Genomic DNA, 6,000 nt, shown 5'->3' with positions numbered 1-6,000 from the left:
CTCACCCCCAGGAATACCTCTGGCTACGGCTTCCCCTTCGCTCCCACCTCTTGTTCATATGTGTGTTGTACCGTCCACCAAACAGTGATGACTCCATCTACATCTCGCTGTCTGATGATATGGACCAACTTCTATCTACTCATCCCAACTCTCTCTTCCTCATATGTGGTGACTTCAACTGTCATCATGCCAGTTGGCTGGGTGTGGGTACCTCTCTCACCAGCCATGGCTCCTCAGCAAAGGACTTCTGCGACTCACTGGGACTGACACAATCTGTCAATTTCCCGACCCGGATCTCAGTCAACGGAACATCTTCTCTTCTGGACTTGGTTATGACTAACTTCCCTGAAAATGTCTGCTGCTCTTCTTCTGCTCCGATCGGATCATCTGATCATGTCCTTGTTAAAGTGGACATCTCTCTGACCATCCTCAGGGAGCCTGCTCAGCGTCGACGAGTCTGGCATTTCACTCAGGCCAACTGGCACGGTCTTCAAGCAGCCATCAATCATCTGGACTGGTCTCCCATCTCTACCACCTCTGACATCAACTCATCCTGGGAATTCTTCCAAAGTAAATTGCTCTCTCTCATGCACAGATTTATCCCATCTCGTCTTCAGTTGTCATACCCTTCCTCCCGTCCATGGTACACGGAATCTTGTGGTGAGGCTGTTGCCCAGAAACAACTTGCCTTCGTCTCCTGGAAAGCAAATCCAACGGAAGGAAATCTCATTTCCTTTCACAAAGCCCGAAACAAGTGTGTGTCCACCCTCAGGAGAGCCAGGAAACAATATCTCTCCGTTCTCAAGACCGAACTCTCTTATCTGTCTCCCTCTTCCAAATCCTGGTGGCGTCTGGTCAAATCCGTTTCTGGTGTTTGTTCCCCCTCCATCCCCTCCCTTACCTCAAACGGCTACACAGCTGACTCCGCACGTGAAAAAGCTGAATGCCTCAACTCTGTGTTTGCCTCTAAATCTTGTGTCCCAAACCCATCCCTCTCTGTACCCACCATACCCAGTCGTACCCTGCTGCTTCTGGACTCCGTGTCCTTTCCTCCTGACAAGGTGGAAAAGTTTCTGTCAACCCTCGACTCTGATTCTGCAACTGGACCCGACGGCATCAGCCCACGGGTCCTAAAATCCTGCTCTGCTGCTCTATCTCACCCTCTCTCTGTTCTCTTCACCCTCTCTTTTGCTCAAGGTCAACTGCCATCTGCTTGGAAATCAGCCAACATCACCGCTTTGCACAAAAAAGGTGCAAAAACAGATCCTAGCAACTACAGACCAATCAGCCTTCTCCCAATTATCAGCAAAGTCATGGAATCCATCATTGCTTCTGATATGAAATCTTTCCTCTTCTCCAATGGCTTGATCTCTGATCATCAATTTGGTTTCAGACCAGGTCACTCTACTCTGGACATGCTGCTTCTGCTGTCTCAACAATGGATGGAGGTCCTCAATGCCAAACAGGAAATTAGAGCTGTCTCCCTCGACATATCACGTGCCTTCGACACGGTCTGGCACCCCGCTCTGCTCACCAAACTCTCCTCCTTTGGTATCCATGGAAATCTCCACGCATGGCTGGCGGACTTCCTCTCTAGTCGTCGTCAACGTGTGGCCCTGAATGGGTTTCTCTCATCTCCTCTTCCTGTTCAGGCTGGAGTTCCCCAAGGCAGTGTTCTGGGCCCCGTGCTTTTTCTGGTCTTCATCAATGATCTCTCTGACTCTCTCGAAAATCCTCTCTATCTCTTTGCTGATGACTCCACTCTCTGCCGCTCCATTCCTCTTCCCTCAGATCGGAAGTCTGCTGCCTCCTCACTCTCTGAAGACCTGGACAAAATCACAGACTGGTCAAACAAGTGGAACATGTCTTTCAATCCTGACAAATCTCACACTCTTACTATGTCTCTCCGAAAAGATCGACTGGACAACCCTCCCATCTACTTTCTCAACAATTCTCTCCAAGAAGTTCTGTCGCTCAAGATTTTGGGTCTCACTATCTGCCATGATCTTTCTTGGGAAAACCACATTTCCAAGCTGGCCTCCAAAGCCAGTCGCCGACTGGGCATCCTCCGTCGTGCGAAGTCCTTCCTCGGCACACCTGAGCTACTCACCACATACAAGGCTTTCATCCGCAGCTCAATGGAATACTGTTCTCCCCTATGGGCCGGTGCTCCTGCCTCACACCTAGCTCGGCTTCACGCTGTTGAAACCAAAGCTTTCAGAATTATTGGAATCTCCCGCGATGAAGCTATCTCTGAGGGCCTTTCACTCACTCACCGCAGGCAGGTAGGTGGTCTTTCTGTCTTCTACCGACTACTCTCCGGCCTTGCACCCCCAGCTCTCTCTGTGCTCTGTCCCCCAAATATTCCTACAGGTCGCACAAGATCTGCCAGCAACCCTCTGATGGTTAAACTGCCGAAATCACGGCTCTCCGCTCACCTTCACTCTTTCATTCCTCTTTTCTCCCGCCTCTGGAACAAACTCCCTCACTCCCTTCAATCCCACTCCTCCCTTCAGGTCTTTAAAACAGCTGTTCACCACCATCTCTTATCTTCCCCCATCCAAAACCTTGATCTTTTCTACCCCCGCTAATTCACCCCAGATCCACCTTGTTTGAAATTCCAACTTCTTTCCTGGAAGTCCTGGCAGTGTCCATATGTTTTATACCTCTCCCACTGCCCCCTTCCCACGCCCCCCCCCCCAAAGCCCTCACCCTCTCTCAGATCTCTCGATGTCTCCATGTCTCTCGGTCCCTGCTCTCAAATGTTGTGTTTGTGTCCTTCCCCCTCTCTCCCCATCTTGTCTACCGCTCCCTATGTTATGTTTTATGTGTCGGTTTGTCTTTCTGTGTGATTAATGTTCGCTCTTTCACGAGCCTCGATCTTGTATACAAAAAAAAAAACAAAAAAAAAAAAAAAAAAAAAATAAAGAAAAAAAAAAGGGCTTTTTTACCCTCGCCAGAGGAGAGGGTATTGCATTTGAGCCTGTTTGTTTGTTTGTCCGCACAGAACAAACATTATTTTATCTGCAGCCGATGGTCCGACTGACAAGAAATTTTCACCATAGGTGAAAATTTTCATTTCACTTTCCTCCTGTATATATTTTTAAATGAGACTACGAGGTCAGAGGTCACGTGGTACTGGCGCCATCTTGGAAAACCCGAAAAACTTTGCACCTCCATATCTCCGAAAGCACTGAATAGACAAAAATTGAGACATGGCTCATTGTAAAGAACTCTCCATGGGGAATAACATACGTTAATGATGATGTCACAGGCGTCTCCATATCACATCATAATTCGACAAGTACAAAACTTAATCCCATCAAGATGAAATTTGTTGAGCGTCGTCTCGGGATAAATTGGCAGAGAGGAAAAAAAATGATGACGTCATCGGTCGCGGTTTGGCTGCCATATTGTTTTTAACACAAAAGCCTTTAAAAAAAACAACACTAAAAACATTCTGGTGAGAGTCACCTATATAGGAGCACGTTAACTTCTATCGGAGCCGGATATTCGAGGCAGACTCCATACCTCGTTTGGGCATTCTTAGCAGCGAAATGCTTCATTAGCATTCATATGTCATTTCGAAATTCAAGTTTGTGCGTCTTTCTTCCCACCACCATCCCCCTTCTACACCCAACACCACCACCACCACCACTACCACATTTGCCTGACTAATGTGCACAAGTTAGCCCTTCATCCCTCCAGACTGATTCAAACCCTGATCCCTCCAACCCCCAACACAGATGTGAAATTCTTCAAGAAGGTGAAGTCAATATCTGCTCTCCCAGCTCTCAGATGGTCTCTGGGGAGAATACATGAAAGACAAAACTCAACCACGTGGAGAGCAACCTTAAAAAAAAATAAAAAAAAATTACAGAAACCAGTTTCAACTATGAAACATTCCAGTAGTGTAATCTTTAAGTCACAATATCTATATTATAAAAGGAGCCGCCGTGGCTGTCTGTCTGTCGTGTTATAACTTGAGAATGGATTAACGGATTTCAATAAATCCAACTACGGTGGATTCGGGTAACTCCCGGGAATGTTTCTAATCCCCCCAAAAAGTTTTTTTTTTTGGGGTACATGGACACGCATGTCAAAACTGCAAATGCCAACACGTCACGTTGGTTATCCCTGCACGGAGAGCAGGATCTCCCAGGAATCCTTTATTAACCTGAGATTGGATTTCAATGAAACAACTCTGAGGAAGTATACATCACTACTTATCCCTCTCCCTTCAAATATGTTTTATCCACCACGTCGATTCCAAATCGCCACAAATCCAAATCATACTCATCTATATATACGTACCCAAGACAATTTATTCAAAAGAAAGAAGAGGGGAGGGGGAAGGTGAGAATATTTTTTCATTTTCATCTTCCTCAGGCTGGTTAAATTTTTTCCTGTTTATCACCACTTTCTTTTCAAAAAAGTGGGTAGGGAGGGTTTTCAAAATTTTTTTTGTTTTTTTTCAAAGTGAAATTTTAATGGATTATTCAACGCACAATATGTTTTTTTCTTAAATATACTTGATCGGACATATATGATGAATCATGTTATGATTTCTAAACTAGTAAACCTTCCTAAGTACACACTGATACGATTCAAATAAAGAAACCTATGTCACATTGACTTCTGTTTACTTTTAATATTTGCTGATACAAACAACAATGGTAGACCAAAACTTCGGCTTTTAAGAATAATGTCCGGTTGCCATACATGTATCTATCAGCAGCTATTGCCATCGCATTCATACATATTTGACTAGAATTCCTCGCCACGAAATATCACTTCATGGTACCGGTACATGCATACTGAGCAGTTTGGCAGACATGGAAGAGGACATAAACCACATCAAAAGAATGTCTGATTCGCGTTTATACATCTATCTATCAGCAGCTACTGCTATTATAGCACTCATAGATGTATCTATATATCAGCAGCTACTGCTATTATAGCACTCATAGATGTATCTATCTATCAGCAGCTACTGCTATTATAGCACTCATAGATGTATCTATCTATCAGCAGCTACTGCTATTATAGCACTCATGGATGTGTCTATCTATCAGCAGCTACTGCTATTATAGCACTCATAGATGTATCTATATATCAGCAGCTACTGCTATTATAGCACTCATAGATGTATCTGTATATCAGCAGCTACTGCTATTATAGCACTCATAGATGTATCTATATATCAGCAGCTACTGCTATTATAGCACTCATAGATGTATGTATCTATCAGCAGCTACTGCTATTATAGCACTCATAGATGTATCTATCTATCAGCAGATACTGCTATTACAGCACTCATAGATGTATCTATCTATCAGCAGCTACTGCTATTATAGCACTCATAGATGTATCTATCTATCAGCAGCTACTGCTATTATAGCACTCATGGACGTGTCTATCTATCAGCAGCTACTGCTATTATAGCACTCATAGATGTATCTATATATCAGCAGCTACTGCTATTATAGCACTCATAGATGGATCTGTATATCAGCAGCTACTGCTATTATAGCACTCATAGATGTATCTATATATCAGCAGCTACTGCTATTATAGCACTCACGGATGTGTCTATCTATCAGCAGCTACTGCTATTATAGCACTCATAGATGTATCTATATATCAGCAGCTACTGCTATTATAGCACTCATAGATGTATCTGTATATCAGCAGCTACTGCTATTATAGCACTCATAGATGTATCTATATATCAGCAGCTACTGCTATTATAGCACTCATAGATGTATCTATCTATCAGCACCTACTGCTATTATAGCACTCATAGATGTATCTATCTATCAGCAGCTACTGCTATTATAGCACTCATGGATGTGTCTATCTATCAGCAGCTACTGCTATTATAGCACTCATAGATGTATCTATATATCAGCAGCTACTGCTATTATAGCACTCATAGATGTATCTGTATATCAGCAGCTACTGCTATTATAGCACTCATAGATGTATCTATATATCAGC

The sequence above is a fragment of the Myxine glutinosa genome, chromosome 1 (assembly GCF_964187855.1).
Source record: "Myxine glutinosa chromosome 1, kmMyxGlut1.1, whole genome shotgun sequence".
In the NCBI taxonomy this organism is placed as follows: Eukaryota; Metazoa; Chordata; class Myxini; order Myxiniformes; family Myxinidae; genus Myxine; species Myxine glutinosa.
The sequence above is the reverse complement of the archived record's forward strand: the minus strand, read 5'-3'. Positions refer to the sequence as shown.